General features: G+C 44.9%; 1 long non-coding RNA gene across 1 annotated transcript; it reads right to left on the bottom strand.

Annotated features, from left to right (window-relative positions):
* Positions 1–1,710: 1,710 nt before the first annotated feature.
* Positions 1,711–4,940, bottom strand: LOC112060370 (uncharacterized). The gene is made up of 3 exons (XR_002889675.3): positions 4,791–4,940; positions 4,163–4,207; positions 1,711–2,158 (listed from the first exon to the last, which is right to left on the bottom strand). It is a non-coding gene; the product is annotated as an uncharacterized LOC112060370 (long non-coding RNA).
* Positions 4,941–18,788: the final 13,848 nt, after the last annotated feature.

The following is an 18,788-nucleotide window of genomic DNA, read 5'->3' as shown; positions in this document are numbered from 1 at the left end:
CCCTCCGCCTAGGAACCAGAGAGACATGCTAACCGCTTTCGGGAGCTGCCTGAAGTAAGTACCACCTGGAGCCCTCCTGCGCCCCAACCCCGTGCCCCAGCTCTGAGCCCACTATCACACCCAAACTCCCTCCTGGAGCCTGCACTCCCTCCCATACCCCAACCCCTGGCCCCAACCAAGTGAAAAAGAGCAAGCAAGTGAGGGGGGGAGGAAGAGCGAGTGACCAAGGGAGGGGGGATGGAGTGAGCAGAAGTGGGGCCTCAGAGAAGGGCAGGGGTGGGGTCTCGGGGGAAGGGGAGGGCAACGATGTTTGGTTTTCTGCAATCAAAGTTGGCAACTCTATGAAATTCAGGCCCTTGCCTGCTCTGATTCCCAGTCTATAAAATGGGGACAATAACATTTGCCAACCTCACTCTGAGCAAATTGGATGAAAGTTGTTAATTATCATCATGAAGAGGGTGATCATCTGAAAAGACAGAAGAGGTGGCTGGAGCTGTGCAGCAGCCTGGATTAACTGAATTGGTGATGGACTATATAGGTCAGTGTTGAAGGATGAGCATGACTGGGCCCGTTAGATCTGTGTCAGAGGCGATGTGCATTCGTTGTATCTGAAAATGCTCAGAGTTGGTAAGTTTTGTTTCCCCATGTCTGCAGTAATCTCTGTTTAAATAATAAATATACCATAATGAAATTAATGTGTGTGACATGCACTGTTTACACTACATAGCTCTTCTATGTTCAGCTTTCTGCTGGATGCTAAGAATCAGATTCACCATGCTGCTAGCATTTTGTGCCAGGTTGGCCTTCCCCCTTATTTGTAACCTTTTACTATAACTTTGTGTTAATAAATTGGAACCATAAATAGTTTTTTAAAATATTAATTTAATAATTTTTTTCATTCACCCTAATCCTTCTGAACCTCCACAGCAGAACGGATGTTTTGTGGGAAACTGGTCATTCCACAGAGTGAAGGGACATACCACAAATTAAACAAAGCAAATGATAATTATTCAGACAACTTCGAAATATTATGGCTGCATTGAAGAAAACTCAGCTGTGTGCACTGCTGCCCTCTAATGTTTGAAATAGGTCAGAACTACTTGTGTAGATTCTTTATTCATTGTAACAAGAGCTGAATCTAAGGGCATGAGATGCAGGGAGTGATGTATTTTCACCATTGCCCCCTACTGTCTGGGCATATGTTAGTGCTGCTAGTGTGTATATCCTTCCATTCTGCTAGCTGGCTGAGTAGGGCTGCTCTTTTAGGATAGTATAGGCTACCTTGTATGTCTTCTCTGCATCTGGGGTACTTGGAACAATCTGCTGAAAACTTTGTTTGAGCTATGTTTAACCCCTTTTGTGACTGCTGATTTGAAGAAAGAAATCATTTAGCCCAAGATTATCTGAGTTATAACCGTTCTCAGAGTGAGGACTAGTTGGTCCAAGTCCCTGAGGAATAGGATTCAGAATTTTTAATCTATGGACTACTGATTCCAATCTGGCCCAAGATGGAAATGACCAGAAGTCATTCTTGCCTGATGTGAAATGAGGTAGTGGGTCTCAGGCTCTTGGTTGAACAGGTGTCTAAATTACAAAACAAACCCACCACACAATCCACTGATTGCCTTCAGTCCCCTCGTAGCAGGCACTGCCATGCCCATTCTGCATCCAATCTGGGGCTAAAGAGAGAACTTCGGCCTCCAGAGACTGTGTGAAGTCACTCAAAACAACACATGGACACACAACTTGGAAAATGTTTTTAAAATGCTGGGTTTTTTTTAATTGTACACCTGCTAGAGGAACATCTGATTCATCCCCCACAAGAACCAAGACAATTAATGATGGAATCTTCAGGGTGTTTTCTTATGTTGCCAGCTGGGCTTTCTAATGAGAGGTTTTACACACTTTTGCCCACACCGTTCAATTGCACAGCACTTCAGGTTTCCTTTGCAGTCTGCATCTCCCCTACAGGGTGCAGCCAAACAAGGATTCTGGCGACCCCGGCCCCTGCTTTCCTTCGAATCTGAGCCAGACTCATCAGATGAGTCATGATTTGGACGCCCACGTCGTGGGGGTCCCCTGTGCCGACCAGGTCCCCGTATATTACCTCCATGGACACTAGGGCACAATCCAGGCTTCACTGTCACAGCAGAAAAACCTGTAGTAAAAGTGATCACAAGATGGATGAACATAATGGTCCCTTCTGGCCTTGGAATTTATGAAATGGAGAATGATACAAGTGCAGATGGCCTGGAACAATCCTATTTCAATAATAACCTATTTCTACTTCATCTCAAAGGATAACTATTACATTACTCGGTCTTCAGATTCACCATCTCCAACCCTTTGCAACAAAGCTCCCTTACCCACTCTGAACAGCTGTTCCCTCCCTACAAGACACTTGACCTCCCTTCCAGACCCTTACACTCCTACACTGCCCTCCCCCTGTAAAAATAGCTGCTGGCACATATCATGTGAAGGGGCTGTACCTTTTTCAACCCAGACCCATGTCATGCTACCAGGGCTAGAAAATAAAGTTTGCTTTTTTACTAGTACTCCTATGCCTCAGAACTTTATTACATGATGAAAATGATTTAATGTTTGTCTTACTGTACTACCCAGAGGTCCCAAGTGAGATCAGGACCCCATTGTGCTACCAGGGGTCTGCAACCTTTCAGAAGTGGTGGGCCGAGTCTTCATTTATTCACTCTAAGGTTTTGCGTGCCAGTAATACATTTTAATGTTTTTAGAAGGTCTCTTTCTATAAGTCTATAATATATAACTAAACTATTGTTGTATGTAAACTAAATAAGGTTTCTAAAATGTTTAAGAAGTTTCATTTAAAATTAAATTAAAATACAGAGCCCCCTTGACTGGTGACCAGGACCCGGGCAGTGTGAGTGCCACTGAAAATCAGCTCGTGTGCCGCCTTTGGCATGCCTGCCATAGGTTGCCTACCCCTGTGCTAGACAGTGTACAAACACATAGCAAGGCAGTCCTTGTCACAAATAGCTTGCAGTCAAGATACAGAGAAAGGGATGAAACATAAGAACACAGCAAATGAAGCCAGCTGAACCCCTCAGTCTTGGAGGAAGCCTGGCAGAAAACCGAAAGGGGAGGCGGCAGTGCTTCAAAAGTTCTTGGAAGCAATTTACACTGCCCAGTAATTGGAGGGAAGAAACCTCCACATGCTACACTTGGCAGTTGCAGGAGCCTTGGAGACCTCAATTCACTGCAAGGGGTTTGTAATGGGGATTGCAAACAGCTAGTCACAGCCATTCGGAAATATCTAGTATAATGTGGACTATGAAAGAGCGTCATTGGGAAGGGCATGCTTTCTTTACTAGAAACTAGCTGCCAAGTAAGACCATTGGTCATTAAATAACAGGCCTATGTAATAAAGCAAAGTCATGTACATTTGAACAATTAACAAATGGACTAATTAGAGATGGAATTATTTGTGATATAATGGATAATGAGAACAAAGTGAAGTTATTCTAAAAAATGGACATGACTTTGCAATGAACAGTGGTTATTTACAGGTCTAGAGAAAAATGTCCTCCCCAAATGAAAGTGTTGCCGAGAAGTCAGAGAACTGAAGGCATCTAATTCATAATGCATAGCAAGACAATGTCAGGATACAAGGGCAAACAAAAGCAGTGAGGTGCATTAGCTTATAGAATACATTCTCACCATGGAAAGTGGCAGAAGCCTCAACCGTTTGAGTCATTTTCATGTGGGATGGAGAAATACCTAGAGAACTAGCTGTGGAGAAGTCATTTCCAAGATTTTCACTTCATCAGATATCTTCTCCTTGACCCAACTCCCCTCCCAGTATATCAGTCCCCTAGGCAACCACAGAAGAGCCTGCCTGGGCAACTGGTGGTCCCCTGGCCACTGTTTGAGAATCACCATTCTAGGGAGCAATCCTGCTCCCTCTGAAGTCAGTGGGAGTTTTGCCATTGACTTCAAAGGGTACAGGAGAAGGCCTCTAAGGTAGAGTGCTGCAGTAGCTGAAGCAAGGAGGAAAAGATGTGGTCTCTCCCCACACCTAATGCCTATGATATTAGGCTGTTCCTTTGAAGCTGCAAAAGTAGTTTTTAGAGACAAGGAAAATAAAGCAAACAATGACAACAGTACATTTAAAGTAAAAAGGACTCACCTGTCAGTGCTATGGTGACTTGCTCAGAGAAAAGGTTACTGGCACCTAAGGAAACCAAGCATAAGTAATAAGAAGAAAGCCCTCTGATAACATCTGGTTTCAGTGAACTCACTCTAGCTAGTTGTGACACTGAGGAATATTGGGCTGTGGAATAGACACCCATGGGGAGTTGTGGAAGGTCCAGCATTTGAGACATTTTAAAGTAGAGTGGACAAAGCCCCGTAGGCAACAATCCTACACCAGAAGGCTGGGTAGAAGGAAAATGGGACCTAATAGGTAGGTATACTGGAAACAGTGAGGAATTTTTGCAAAATCACTGCAAGCCTCTCCTGAAACCTGTGGGATTTCTTCTCTAATAGAAAGTCTAGTAAATGCCTTTTTTTTCCCTGTAGAAAACATTGGGTCGCCAGCAATCCATGTGTAAAACTGAACCTCCAGATGAGCACAAAATCCAGGTGCATGGATTCCCAGGCCCCCTGGTTGTAGGACTTTTCATTTGCTTCAAGTTCTATGATGTTAGGCTGTTCCTCAAAGGTGCAAGAAAATGGCTGTTTGTGGTGAAAAGGTAAATAAATTGCAGAATGAAAGAGTAAATTTTAAGGAGAAACTCAAGTTATAGGGGACTCACCAGTGGGAGTGGCTAAAATATCATCAGGGATAGCGGATAGCTCTAGGGAATCAAGCAGAAAACATTAAATTAACCTCGGTGGTTTTATGGAATCTATGCCCTTTTAGGGTTGAATTCATGTGAGATCCCTCAAGCTCAACAGGGACAAGCCTGGTCAGTGTTTAGATCACAGACCTCCAAGAAGAATCCATGGTTCTTCAGGAAGTTATGCTAATGATGCAATTAGAAGATGCTCTTTTTTCTGAGTCAGTATTGAACAGAACAGATCATGCAATGATTTTTTTTCCTGATAAATATTTAAATTATTTTTTTTCATTCTTGTTGAATTTTTTCCAGGAACACTGCCCCACCTCCAAAAATGGATTCCCCCTCCCCCAGACTTTGAAGAAAAGTAATTTTTTTCCACACACAAAATCTATTTTTTTTTAAAAGCCATTTTCCATCTAAAGTGAAAAAAATCAAGGGAATATTTTTCAAGCTATTTTACTTTATTTTACAGCAATTTACTGTATGGAATGCTGTGCTGCAGGGATTGCTGTGGGTGACTAAGCAGCATGAACTCTTCCATTCTGCTACACATGACAGATGGTCATCATGTTCCTCAGTGCACACCTGGTCTCTCACTTTCCCAGGTCAGCAGGGCTAGGAGCGCTGCAGTAACAGTGTGATCAGGTCTTGCTTTGGAGGAAGCTTATCATGTTGCTCTCAAGCAAACCCAAAAGCAGAGCAACCCAGGTTAAGGGATTAACTCCAAAGTACTCCAGCTTTCCAGCAGGGGAAGATTCTGGGGGTGAGGTTGGGCGATGTGTATGGGAGTTTTGCCAGTGGGGACTCATGGGAGTGTTTTGGAAGCTGTGCATGTTGAGATGGGCCAGCAGTGTTTGAGCAGATGAAAGGCTTGTCTTACGATGTAGAACGGTTTGGAAACCAGCCAAGTGGTTCCAATTGGTGGCACCTTGACAGAGTGCGTGCCACCTTTCCTTTCCTTCCAAACGCCTCACTACACCCATAGTGGTTTTCTAGCCACCTCTCTTCATCTCCAGAATCCGCTCAGTCTGAGGCACTAAGGGCCTAGCTGCCTCAATGTGCAACACCAGGAGGTTAGCAGCATTGGGGCCTAACACAAAGACATCTGAGACCTGAACTGTTGTGGAGGAGGTAGGGCATGGTAGCAGGAACAGGCAGGAGGTGGGGGTAGAGAGAAGGTGGTCAGGCAGGCAGCTAGATGTTTATGTTGAAACTGGGACAAAACCTCGGGTTGCCAATTTTGGTTGGATATGTTCCTGGAGGTTTCATCACATGACATAATCATAGAATCATAGAATATCAGGGTTGGAAGGGACCTCAGGAGGTCAGGAGATTAACCTTTAATTCCTGGAGACTCCAGGACAATCCTGGAGGATTGGCAACCCTAACAAAACCTGTGTTTCAACATAATTTCTCATGACACAGGCACATCCCCTGAACCATCTTGTTCAACTGGAATGTTGGTCACCCTGCTCTGGTGCAGTGCGGGGAGAGGAATCCAGTGCTGAGGGAGGACAATAAAATCTTACAGGATAGTCAGTTATTCCAATCTTTAAAGCAAGCAGACTGACATCTTTTCAAATGGGTGGAACATCCACACTGGATAAGCACATTAGTTGGCTGTTTCAGAGATGAACGTGAGCAGGGAAATAAATAACAATGCTTAAAATTGCTATCACTATGCATCAGTCAAAACCCCAGAGAGGGAAAGAGAACTGTTCATGCCTCACTTGCACTGTTGCTGGTTTCTCTGCAGGCTGAAGCAGACAGTACTTCCTTGATTCATAGTCAGAAGATTTCTTCTCAAATAGAAAGTCTAGCAAATACCATTGGGGGGGGGGGAGGGTTAAATTCTGTAGAAAACACCGGGTCACCATAAATCCGTGTGTAAAACTGAACCTGCAGATGAGTGGAAAACCCAGGTGTATGAATTCTCAGGGCCCTTGATTGTATAGCTTTCCTCAGCTTCACGCTCTATAATTTTAGGCTGTTCCTCATAGGTGCAAGAAAATGGCTTTTTATGGTGACAAGGTAAGTAAGTTGCACAATGAGAACAGTAAATTTCAAGGAGACATTCAAGTAATGGGGGACTCACCAGTGGGTGTTGCTGAAGTGTCATCAAGGATAGCAGATAGCTCTAGGGAATCAAGCAGAACACATTAAATTAATGGCAGATAGTTTTATGTAATCTAAGCCCTTTTAGGGTTGAGCTCAAGTAAGATCCCGCAAGCTCAGCAGGGACAGTATTTGTGTATGAGACCTTCAAGAAGAATCCAGGGTTCTTCAGAAAGTGGTGCTAATGACTCATCTAGGGGGTTCTTTTTCTTCTGAGTCAGTATTGATCATGGAATGATTTTTTTCCTGAGAAATATTTAAATTGTTATTTTTTAAATTTTGCTGGATTTTTTTTTTTTTAGTTTGTGCCAGGAACATATGCCTTCCCCCCTCTCCCCGCCGCAAAAAAAACACACATTTTTTCCAGATTTTGAAGAATTTTTTTTTCCATTTTATTGAAAAATCATGTTCCATTAAAAAATGAAATGTCAAGGGAATATTCTGAAGCTGCTCTTGTACTGAGGGGAATCCTCCAACCGAGTGCTGTGCTGCAGGGAATGCTGTGGGTGACTAAGCAGAGCGCATTTTTCCATTCTTTTACACATGAGAGATGGTCTTGTATTGCTCAATGCACTGCTAGAAGGCACTCAGATACTATGATGATGACCATGGTATAAGAACCCATGGAGAATAGAAGACAGAACACTTTGTTCACTACAGACACTGTGACCCTACAGAATGCTGCACTACAGAAGACATCATCTTGGATGAGATACATAACCAAGGCTCTGACCAGTTTTATTATTCAGGATCCCAGGCAGGGCCAGCTCCAAGCACCTGCTTAACAAGCAGGTGCTTGGGGCGGCCAAGGGAGAGGGGCGGCACCTGCGGCAATTCGAGGTCGGCAGGTCCCTCACTCCCTCTAGGAGCGAAGGACCTGCTGCTGAACTGCCGCCGCTTTTTTTTTTTTTTTTTTTTTCTTGGGGTGGCAGAAATGCTGGAGCCCGCCCCTGATCCCAGGATAGTTTTTGTTGAAGCAGATTTGTTAATCCTGGCCTAACTCCAATGTGAATAACTGCATTCTGCCTGTCAACTGGATATAGGCTCCTTCAAGTCCTGCCCTAAGGCTGGGTCCTGTTTAGCAGTTGCCAGGATCCGCAGCTCAAGGGTGATCCCTCTTTATATGAAGCATAATCTGTGCTTTCAGACATTTCAGTATGAAATGTTGTCTATTGAGATAAGCTAATAAAGTGGAACTCACCACGTGGATCTGCCGTTGTTTCCACAGCATCCAAAGACTGGATACCTAGGGAAAAAGAGCATGGGAGCTGAGAAAAATAACCCTGTGATAAATGCAGGAATGAGGTTTCACTGGACTGTGTCAAAATAGTTGTGTGCAGTGTTGTTGTAGCCATGTTGGTCCTAGGATTTTAGAGAGACAATATCTTTTATTGGATCAACTTCTGTTGGAGAGAGAAAAGCTTTTGAGCTCCACAGAGCTCTTTTGAAGATATTACCTCACCCACCTTGTCCCTCTATTTCAAACTAGTTTTAACAGTGATGTGCACAAGACAGTGGGAGAGTATCCTGAGAGAAGCTAGCAAAGTCCCAGTATCTTTGCTGCCCTTTTCTCATTCCTCATTCTTTCCTGCCATCTTCTGGCCATTACAAAACATAGCCACTATTTTCCTGCCTCTAACAGCATGTGTGTGTATTCAGCTTGTATAAAAGCTACATAGGTTTTCATAAACCTTTAACCCCCCACCTCCCATACTATGTAATGCTTTCTCTATTTTTGGTTTTGTTTTATTGGTACCCCTTAGAGCACTGACACATCACGCTAAATCACTAAAAATGAGGTTTTCCATCCTCAGCCCCCTTGCAAATACTCCAGTGCTCTGTCAAATGCTGATCTTACCTCTTTCTGGACATGCTCACAGCCACCCACCTGCTTTCTGATACACTCCACACTGGATACCTTCCTGACTGGTACTTCCTACACAACCCACCTCCACAGTCCCTGTTGAGAGTTCCCAATTCAAAAATCAAATTAGGAACAGCAGCAAATTGCCAAATTGCTTGGGAGCTTACATCCAGAGATCAAATCAAGAGCAGCAGCTGGGAGGTAGGTTGTCTAGGGAGGTTGGGAGGGCTTCCAAAATCAAAACAAGAGCTTAAATTGTTCCTCTCCACTCCGGCTGCTCAATACTGCAGTCCATCACAGATCCTTGGCCTAGAGTCCCCCACCTGACTCTCTTCCCACACCCTTACAATGGCCAGTTCTCAGGTATCACTGAATGTAAAATAATGCAGAAGACAGAGAAAAGAATGCAGGGCAGGAAAAAATCCAACCCATAAGGGCACAGGAGATATAGATGCTGGCTTTCTATGTATCATGACTCTACAGACAGAGGTTTCCTAAAAGATTTAAATAATTCTTCTTGGAGTTTATTTCCTTTACTAGGATCTGCCTAGTCTTCTACCTTATCTCTGCCAATATTCAATATTTAATGCTTGAGAGGAAAGTAAATTTCCACCCACACCATATATCTATAGCCCTTTGTGCAGTGCCACACATGTCAGGGTGGGGTCTGGGCTTGGATTTCGTTCTGATCCCTGTATGTGATCAGTATATATTCAGAACCATGAGATCTGACTTCTCATAACTTAAAATCACAAATCACACCAAAGTCAGGCGAGGTCAGAAAAACTGAGTTGCTGCAGTGATTCAGTAAAAGGGGCTCTTTTCCCTACTGACCCCTAAGCCCCAGTGTGGTGCTAGGAGTTGCTGTGCTGAAGAGAGTGGTGTGAGTGACTGAAATAAAGGCTACTCCTCCCTCTGAGCCAGTACTGAACCAATACTAAAGTGACGCCATAATGATTCCATGATTCTATGTTTTCAGATGAGATGTAAAGCTCAGGACTTATCCCAATGTGGTCATATAGAATTCAATAGCAATATTCTCAAGAGTAGGGTGTCCTAGACAAATGCAAATAAACATCATTAGGTTCTACCAAAACAATCCTCCTACAATGTCATTCAGACATGGCATTCTTCTTCATTTTCTCTCTTCTTGTCATTGCAGTGCTACCCAGAGGAGGCTACATTTTATCAGAGGGTGACTTCCTTTCTTATCTGTCTAAATTAGGGATGTCAGGAGGCTAGATTGAATTCATGTTTGTAAAGTGCTGTGACATCTAGGGTGAAAGGGGCTATAGAAGTGTACATTAGTACTTTGGAGTCAGGGGCAACTCTATGTTTTTTGCCGCCCCAAGCACAGCAGGCAGGCTGCCTTTGGCGGCTTGCCTGTGGGAGGTTCGCAGGTCCTACGGCTTCGGCGTACCCGCCGCTGAATTGCCGCCAAATCCGCAGGACCGGCGGACCTCTCACAGGCAAGCCGCCGAAGGCTGCCTGACTGCCGCCCTCACAGGGACCGGCAGGGTGCCTCACGCGGCTTGCCGCCCCAGGCACGCGCTTGGAGTGCTGGTGCCTGGAGCCGCTGCTGTTCGGAGCCATATCCTATTCACACAAGTAGTCCCATTGATTTCATCAAGGCAGAACCGTAACTAGCTCTTTTTGCGCCCGAGGCAAGAATATAAAATTGCGCCTTCCCCCCTCCATATAATTTAATAGTAGTTACTTTGTAAAAAAAAAAAAAGAAAAATACGTAAATAACAAGAATAATAATGATAATAGAACATTTATTTATTTTAATCATAAGATCCGCGTACAAAATCAACTAATACATATAAGGTGTGCATCATAGTGCATCATGAACTGTGGGGGTCGGGGCTCGCAGCCCGGTGCAGGGGTCGGGGTCGGGGCTCGCCTCATAGCCGCACACTGGGGTCAGGGTCGGGGCTCACAGCCCGGCACCGGGGTCAGGGCTCACAGCCCAGGGTCAGGGCTCGCAGCCACACAATGGGGTCGGAGTCGGGGCTCGCAGCCCGGCGCAGGGGTCGGGGTTGGGGCGTGCAACCTGGTGCAGGGGTCAGGGCTTGTAGCCCCACAGCTCCACACAGGGGTGGGGCTCGCAGCCATGCATCGCGGTCAGGGCTCACAGTCATATAATATGCACATTGCGTCATGACAAATGTACAATGTAAATGGAAAACAAATAGAATACAGCCTACAGTAATTATAAAGCATTGGTTCTCAAACTGGGGGTCGCGACCCCTCGGGTTATGTGGGGGGTCGTGCAGCTGCAAGTTGCGAGCCCCGACCCCTGCGCCGGACTGTGAGCCCCGACCGCGACGCATGGCTGCGTGCCCCACCCCTGTGTGGAGCTGCGGGGCTAAGAGCCCCGACCCCTGCGCCAGGCTGCAAGCCCCAACCCCGACCCCTGCGCCAGACTGTGAGCCCCGACCCGGGCGTGCGGCTGCGACTCCCGACCCCGACCCCAGTGTGTGGCTGTAAGCCTTGACCCCGACTCCTGTGCCGGCTGCAAGCCCCGACCCCGACCCGATTGTGTGGCTGTGAGCCCCAACCCTGACCCCTGCACCGGGCTGTGAGCCCTGACCCTGACCCCATTGTGTGGCTGCGAGCTCTGACCCCAGGCTGTGAGCCCTGACCCCTGTGCCGGGCTGTGAGCCCTGACCCTGACCCCAGTGTGCGGCTGCAAGGCAAACCCCGACCCCTGCACCAGGCTGCAAACCCTGACCCCCACAGTTCATGATGCACACCTTATATGTATTAGTTGATTTTGTACACAGATGTTATTATTAAAATAAATAAATGTTCTATTATCATTATTATTCTTGTTATTTACGTATTTTTCTTTTTTTTTTACAAAGTAACTACTATGAAATTATCTGGAGGGGGGAGGGTACAATTTTATATTCTTGCCTTGGGCGCAAAAAGAGCTAGTTACGGCTCTGCTGCCGCGTGTAGGTACACACAGCTTTACAGTGCAACGTGTACACATACCCTACACAGTACCATCAGTGGTATGCAGTGTAGATGTATTCTAATGGGTGTTTGGTACAGTTATTGAGCCAAACTCATCCCTGATGTATTTACATAGACCTCACTGGTTATACAATAGGGGTGAGCTTTGCCCATTGTGTGCATCTGAATCAGAGCCTTTTAAAATACATAAGCAGTTATTCTTACATTTATTTAACAATTCTGTTAAGTTTTGTGCCTACCAGCTCTAGGGCACCTGTTCCAATCTTGTCCTATATCAGTAATGATTGACAGTTATTTCTTCTCCTTGGCTAGAGTGAACTAAGTTTGGTGGTCTCAGTCCATTTCCTAATGGATAAGTGCACATGTCACACACCCTCCAAGCCCAGCAGATGCACTAAATTCCCTTCTCACTCCTGGAAATGGTCTGTCTATGGTAGAGCAGAGGCACACTGAAGTGGGAAGACTTGCATTGCAACTGTCCAAGTCATGCACTTTTTATGCACAAAGAGAGGACTTCACTCCCCAGAGCTCACAATCCAGCAGCTAACACAGATGCTAACATTCACTTTGAGAATCAACCAGAGCATTACAGTTCTACAGACTTACCTGCAGCCAGGACCAACAAAGTGGACACAAGCAGCATCTTGAATCTCTTGCAGATAAACGGAGGAAGCTTTCACCTTAGAGCTCAGAGGAATCCCCTAGTGCACATCTATATATGTGCATCATTGGCTAATAACAGCATTAGTCTGTCACATGAAACCTCCACAGAACTTATAATTTAATTTCATCACGTCAGGAAATTGGCCCTTTGTATCACTGCTTTCCTAGATAATACTATAATCCCCTTGATGTGTACACAAAGAATTATAGGTTATGCATTAAAGCAGGCACAAATTGTTCACCAAACATCAATTGTTTAAGTTTTTGCTGCTAGAAAAATACAACAATGTTGGATGGATCTTAATTATATTGGAAGAAAGGACTGACCTTTGGGGTGGTTCCTTCCTTGCTTCCATGACGTGCAGCAATGAGATAAGCCCTTCTGAATACATTACATAGTTCTGAGTCTGAGCAGCAGGCATTAAATCCACACTCTTCTGTGTTTGTTAGACCCATGGCCGCATCCCTGAAGAAGCTGTTCTTCTATTTTAGGATGTCAGTCCATTGCAAAGTGTGATGAGTGCACTGGTGCTCAGCTCATATCAGCAGTCTGAGTGGAGCATCCCTGAGGCCCGTGCATTTCATAGGCTCTTATAAATGGGAAGGGGAAAAACCCTAGTATTAAGTTACACCTTACCCACCTCTCTCCTTACTCCCCAGGGCAAGATTGTTCCCTGCAGTCTATTTGCCAGAACATTGACTTGATTTTAGTTTTAAATGATTCAGGCAATGGGTCTTATACCACTTCTGTTGGGTCTAATGGATTTTTTATTTTTTTTACCAAATTATCTAATCTGTTTATCTATCACTGTGGGATATAGGTGCTGTATACTTCTTCTTATTCATCTATATTGTCCCTTTTCCTTAATTTCACTTCTTTACTCCTAATCATACCCCATTTGCACTGTCCTACAGAATCTCCTTCTCTCCTTGGCATTTACATGCCTAGAAATAATTATAGATGGTTATCACAAAGCCCTCAATGTGCTGGGCCCATATTACCTCCCAGACCATCTCTCCTTCAGGAACTATGGAAAGCACCACAGTCATCCAGTGCATTATGCTTATCAAAACCCAAACACAAGGAAGCAAGAGGCAGCTACTTCTTAACAGTAGGCCCATGACTCCAGAACACTGTCTCAAAGGAGACATTCTTGCCATATCCACTGCACCATCTGAGATACCCCTCCTGACCATAGCATTGCCTAAGGAGCCAAAAGAAAAGAGGAAAACTCAATGTCATGCTCAAAAGAGACAGCAAAAAAAGGTGGAACAAGAACCTGATACCTCACAGCTAGTAGAGTCTCTAATCACACTTAAGGTACATCTAGATGGTGTGATTGTAGCATGGTTAGGCATAGCCATGCAAGCTTTAATCTAAAGCAGGATCAATCCCCAGACAGATTTTTGCCCCAGATCCCTAAGTGACCCCCTCAAGGATTGAGCTCACAACCCTGGGTTTAGCAGGCCAATGCTCAAACCACTGAGTTATCCCTCCCCCTCCCATTAGTGAATATGAAGTTATGAGAATTGTGTTGTATGGTGGTCACTAAAACATGCTGTAAGTTGGGGAATCAGCCAGATATTAGCTCCCCAGAGGCAACAGCAAGGAAAGTAACCAATGCACAGGCAGGGTGTCAAACAACCCATGAACAGCCATTGTCCAGCAAGGGAGCTACAATGCAATGACTCACCTGCATGAGGCCACACCAGGGGAATTGCTCGACCTTGCTTGGAGAGATTCAGCAATGCCCCCCAGACATGCCTGGACTTGTGCTCCCCAAGCACATGGACTGAGGGTATAAAACAGACAGAGTGGACACATACTGGGCCTTCTCCTGCCTCCACCTTCACTGCAAGCAACTAAGACACTGAGAAGAAGACAAGACTCCAAAAGAGGAGATTGGCCCAGGTTTAAGGAACAACCCTGTATATTAAGGACTGCAATATCCAGTGGAGTGAGAAAAACTGCTTAATCTAGTTGCTGCCCAGTCTAATGGGGTTGAGAGTTTAGACTGCGTGCTTATACTTTATTTCTTTTGGTAATTAACTCTGACTTGTTGTGCTTTGACTTATAATCACCTAAAATCTATCTTTGTAGTTAATAAATCTATTTGTTTATTCTACCTGAAGCAGTGCGTTTGGTTTGGAGCATGTCAGGGACTCCCCTTGGGATAACAAGCCTGGTATATATCAATTTCTTTGTTAAATTGACGAACTCGTATAAGCTTGCAGCATCCAGCGGGCATAACTGGACACTACAAGACAGAGGTTGCTAGGGTTGTGTCTGGGACCAGAGATATTGGCTAGTGTCATTCGGTTGCACAATCCAAGGAGCAGCTTACATGCCAGAGACTGTGCGTGAACAGCCCAGGAGTGGGGTTCTCACAGCAGAGCAGGGTAAGGCTGGCTCCCAGAGTTAAGGATTGGAGTGACCTAGTAGATCACCGGTCCAGATAATACCAGGGGAACATCACAGAGGGTCCAAGAACCCAGGGTCCAGCCCAAGCTCAAACCTCTACACCGTAATTTCATAGCCACGCTGCCCAAGCCCCACAAGTCCGAGTCAGCTGATCTAGGCCAGCTGCAGGTGTTCTATTGCAGTGTGGATGTACCCATAGCGTCCTGCTGCCTCCCCACTGCTGGAGGCTTTCCCCACTGCAAGAAAAAACTCTGACAGTGGTGAAAGGATCTAGCAGTGAGGAGCTGCTGAAGCCTTTCACTTACACAATGTGTAGCTAAAGATGGCAAGATGGGCAAAGCCTGGTTTTCACTGCAGCATGTAGTTACACATACCCTGTGCCAAAAGTGGTATATACTGTAGACACAGCCTCAGATTGCTAGCCTGCACTTAAGCCCATGCAGCCATGTCTTCATTACTGTTGTTACTCAAGTTAGCTAAACTAAAGGTAGCTCTGTGTATTGATTGTGAAAAGGGATGCGTGTATTTGTGGTCTGTGATGTGTGTATGTGGCTGTGGTGAGATTCCACAGCCTTCAGTTCAGGTATAACCAGTCTTTTTTTTTTTTTTTTTTTTTTTTCTTTTTTTTATGCCACTGTAGAGCAAATTATACCTTGCAATGTCCTTTAAGGACACAGACCATTTGTTCCTTTGCCCTTGACATTTCAGATAAGGCCAACAGCTGGCTCAAATTCAATCTTCTTAAATATTAAAGAAACAAAGATACTGAACTGAGATGGTGTGAATGTCACTACACAATTTAGCGCAGAGAGCTCGTATCTTGATAAGCGCCTTACAGGTAGTTTATAACCCATTAGAATAATATCACCCATTGAACATTCACCTTGTATTCCATTAACCCTTAAGACACTGCTTGGATTCCAGGAGGATTGATGATGATACGTGGAAATTGAGAGTGTCTGGGGGACTGCATAGGGGAGTTGGGTTCAGATCCTTATAGCAGGTTTTGGCAGGTGAGGAGTGCTGGACTGGGTGCTTGTTGGTGGGAGAAGGTTGTAGGACAGGGGTGAGCAAACTTTTTGGCCCGAGGGCCACATCAGGGTTGTGAAACTGTATGGAGGGCCAGGTAGGGAAGGCTGTGCCTAACCAAACAGCCTGCCCCCCATCCGGCCCCTCCCACTTCCCGCCCCCTGCCTGCCCTCCAAGAACCCCCAACCCATTCAACCCTCCCTGCTCCTTGTCCCCTGACCGCCCCCTCCTGGGACTCCCCACCCCTAACTGCCCCCCCGGACCCCACTCCCTATCCAACCCCCCCTGTTCCCTGTCCCCTGACTGCCTCCTCCCAGAACCTCCACCCCATCCAACTGCTCCCTGTCCCCTGACTGCCCCACGGGACCTCCTGCCCCTTATCTAACTCCCCCCACTCCCCGCCCCCTTACCATGCCGCTCAGAGCGGCAAGACTGGCTTATTGGAAAGCCTGGGAGGTGGGCGGGCACAAGCTGCACTGCCCGCGTGGCAGTGTAGCTACAGGGGAGGGGGGACAGCAGGGGAGGGGCCGGGGGCTAGCCTCCCCGGCCAGGAGCTCAAGGGCTGGGCAGGACAGTCCCACAGGCCAGATGTGGCCCGCGAGCCATAGTTTGCCCACCTCTGTTGTAGGAGGATTTCAGCAGCAAAGAGAGGAACCGGTTCAGATTACTCTTCTTGTGGGAATTGCACAAGTGCTCACTAGCTGGGGGTGGGGGGAGAGTCAGGCAATTTTTTGGAGGCAATTGCAAGTGGACTGCAGTAGATACAGGTTATCTGGGGTGGGTTGTTATGGAGTAAAGAGTGGATTCAACGCTAACAGCTGCATCAGTATGTAGACACGAACACTCCTCTGCAGATGAGTTATACTCAGCAAATTAGGTACATAGGAGGGTATTAATCTGCAGGGAGTGGTGTGGGTGACTCAGTAGGGGGTGGTCTTCCTCCTGAGTCAGCACTGACCCCAATGCCCCAGTGTGGTGCTGGGGGCGCAGTGCTGTGTGGAGTGACATGGGTGATTCATGTAGAACTCTACAAAGATTAAGCAGAGGACGAGCACTAGGGCCTTGGCTCATTTCCTACTGTAGTAATTTCACTATATCTCCCAAGAAAGTCCACCTGCAGTTTCCATAGGGAATTTATTCTTTATTTCCCCTCAATGGTTCTGCTGTATAGTGTCACAGACTCAGAATGGCTGCTGTGTTCCACCACGTGGGATGTGTGGTTCAGACCTGGTTGAAATAGTCCACAATCACTGAGTTTGTAAAGTGGTTTGGAAACGTCAGGATGAAAGTAATTATAGGAATGTCATTTTTTTCATCAAAATGTGCCTACTGTGGAGTCTATAACCCTTCTCAGTGAAATAATTTCACATATCTAACTGCTTGTGAAATATCAAGAACCTGCTGTCTTTCAACAATTAAAAATTGTGAAATTGAAAAAAAAGCTGCTGATGGTAGAGAATGAGAATCTTGTAATTCAGAAGATTAAGGGCCTGATCCAATGGTGAATGAAGTCACTGGAGAAACTTCCATTGACTTCATTAGACTTTGGATCAGGGCCTAAGTGTTTGGTTGGCACTAGGAAGAGCAGAGTTGATTGGTCTTAATAATATTTATATAAGACGCTACAAACATCCTTTTGTAGGTAAATATCAATGTTCTCATTTTACATTGAGAAAAGTGAGCAGGGGCTTTAAGAGATTTGACTGAGTCAGTGTCAGATTATTATGTATTATTTGTATTGCTGTATCATTGACAGGCTCCAGCCAGGATCAGGGCCCCATTATGCTAGGTGCTAAAGTTTACAATCTACATTCCTGATTAAAATCTATTAGTCCCTTGACTCGGCAACCAGAGTTGGACAGGAACTGTATTTTCTGTTTCATGGGAATTTCCACAATTTTGATTTTTTTTTCCATTCCAAAACTGAACAAAATCAAAATATTTCAAAATGTCCCATAAAATGACATTTAAAAAAAATTTCTGCTGAAAAGTTTTGTTTTGATTTCAACTTTTGTTAAATAAATTTTGAAATGAAAAGTTATTTCAAAATGAAAAATCAAAATGTTCCATTTGATCCTATCAAAACTTTTTTTTTTTTCAGAAATGAAATTTAGCCAAAACTGACACATTTCCACAAAACATTTTGCTTTTGATGAATTGGCATTTTCTGACCAAAAAAGTTCTGTTGGAAAATTTCCAACCAGCTCTATCTGCAATCTCTGCCTTACCCATTAGCTAACAGTGCCTCCTCTTGGCATTTCTAAGTACTTCCCAGCTCCAAATCCTTTTCTTAATCCATTAGACCAGGTGGCTTTTAGTATCACTGTTTTTTATGAATTCATGTTTGAATTTTCAAATGAAAGTGGCTTTTAATGTTTTTGCCTGCTCAGTGGCTAATCATTTTCAGCCCCCTGAAATGTTATGAAAATCAACATTTCAGTGTATGAAATCATGTAATAAGACCTGAGAAAAAATTTGCATTATTTTTTATGTTTGTGGGGACCAGAGACTTGTGAGTATAGCTGGTTGAGTAACACAAAAAACAATTTGCAAATATTTTCACAAAGAAACTTGATGAGTTCATGTCAGTATGCTATACATGCTATACATTCAAGTATTTGAATGGCCAATGTTTCTTTGTGAAAATGTCTGCAAATGCTAAAAGTTTTATTAGTTTGGCATTAATAAGCATTCATCCAAAAAGACATGAGAGGGAGCTATTTTTTATTCACTATTCAACATGTCCTTTCATCATTTTGTTGCTTAGAAGAGAGGGTTACTGACCCTGTGCAATAACTGAGGTTCTTTGAGATGTGTCCCCCTATGGGTGCTCCACTGTAAGTATGGTAACATCCCTGTGCCTGGGATCAGAGATCTTCAGTAGCAGTGCCCG

Source organism: Chrysemys picta, chromosome 1, assembly GCF_011386835.1.
Source record: "Chrysemys picta bellii isolate R12L10 chromosome 1, ASM1138683v2, whole genome shotgun sequence".
Taxonomy (NCBI): Eukaryota; Metazoa; Chordata; order Testudines; family Emydidae; genus Chrysemys; species Chrysemys picta.
This window is presented reverse-complemented; position numbering and strand designations above follow the sequence as displayed.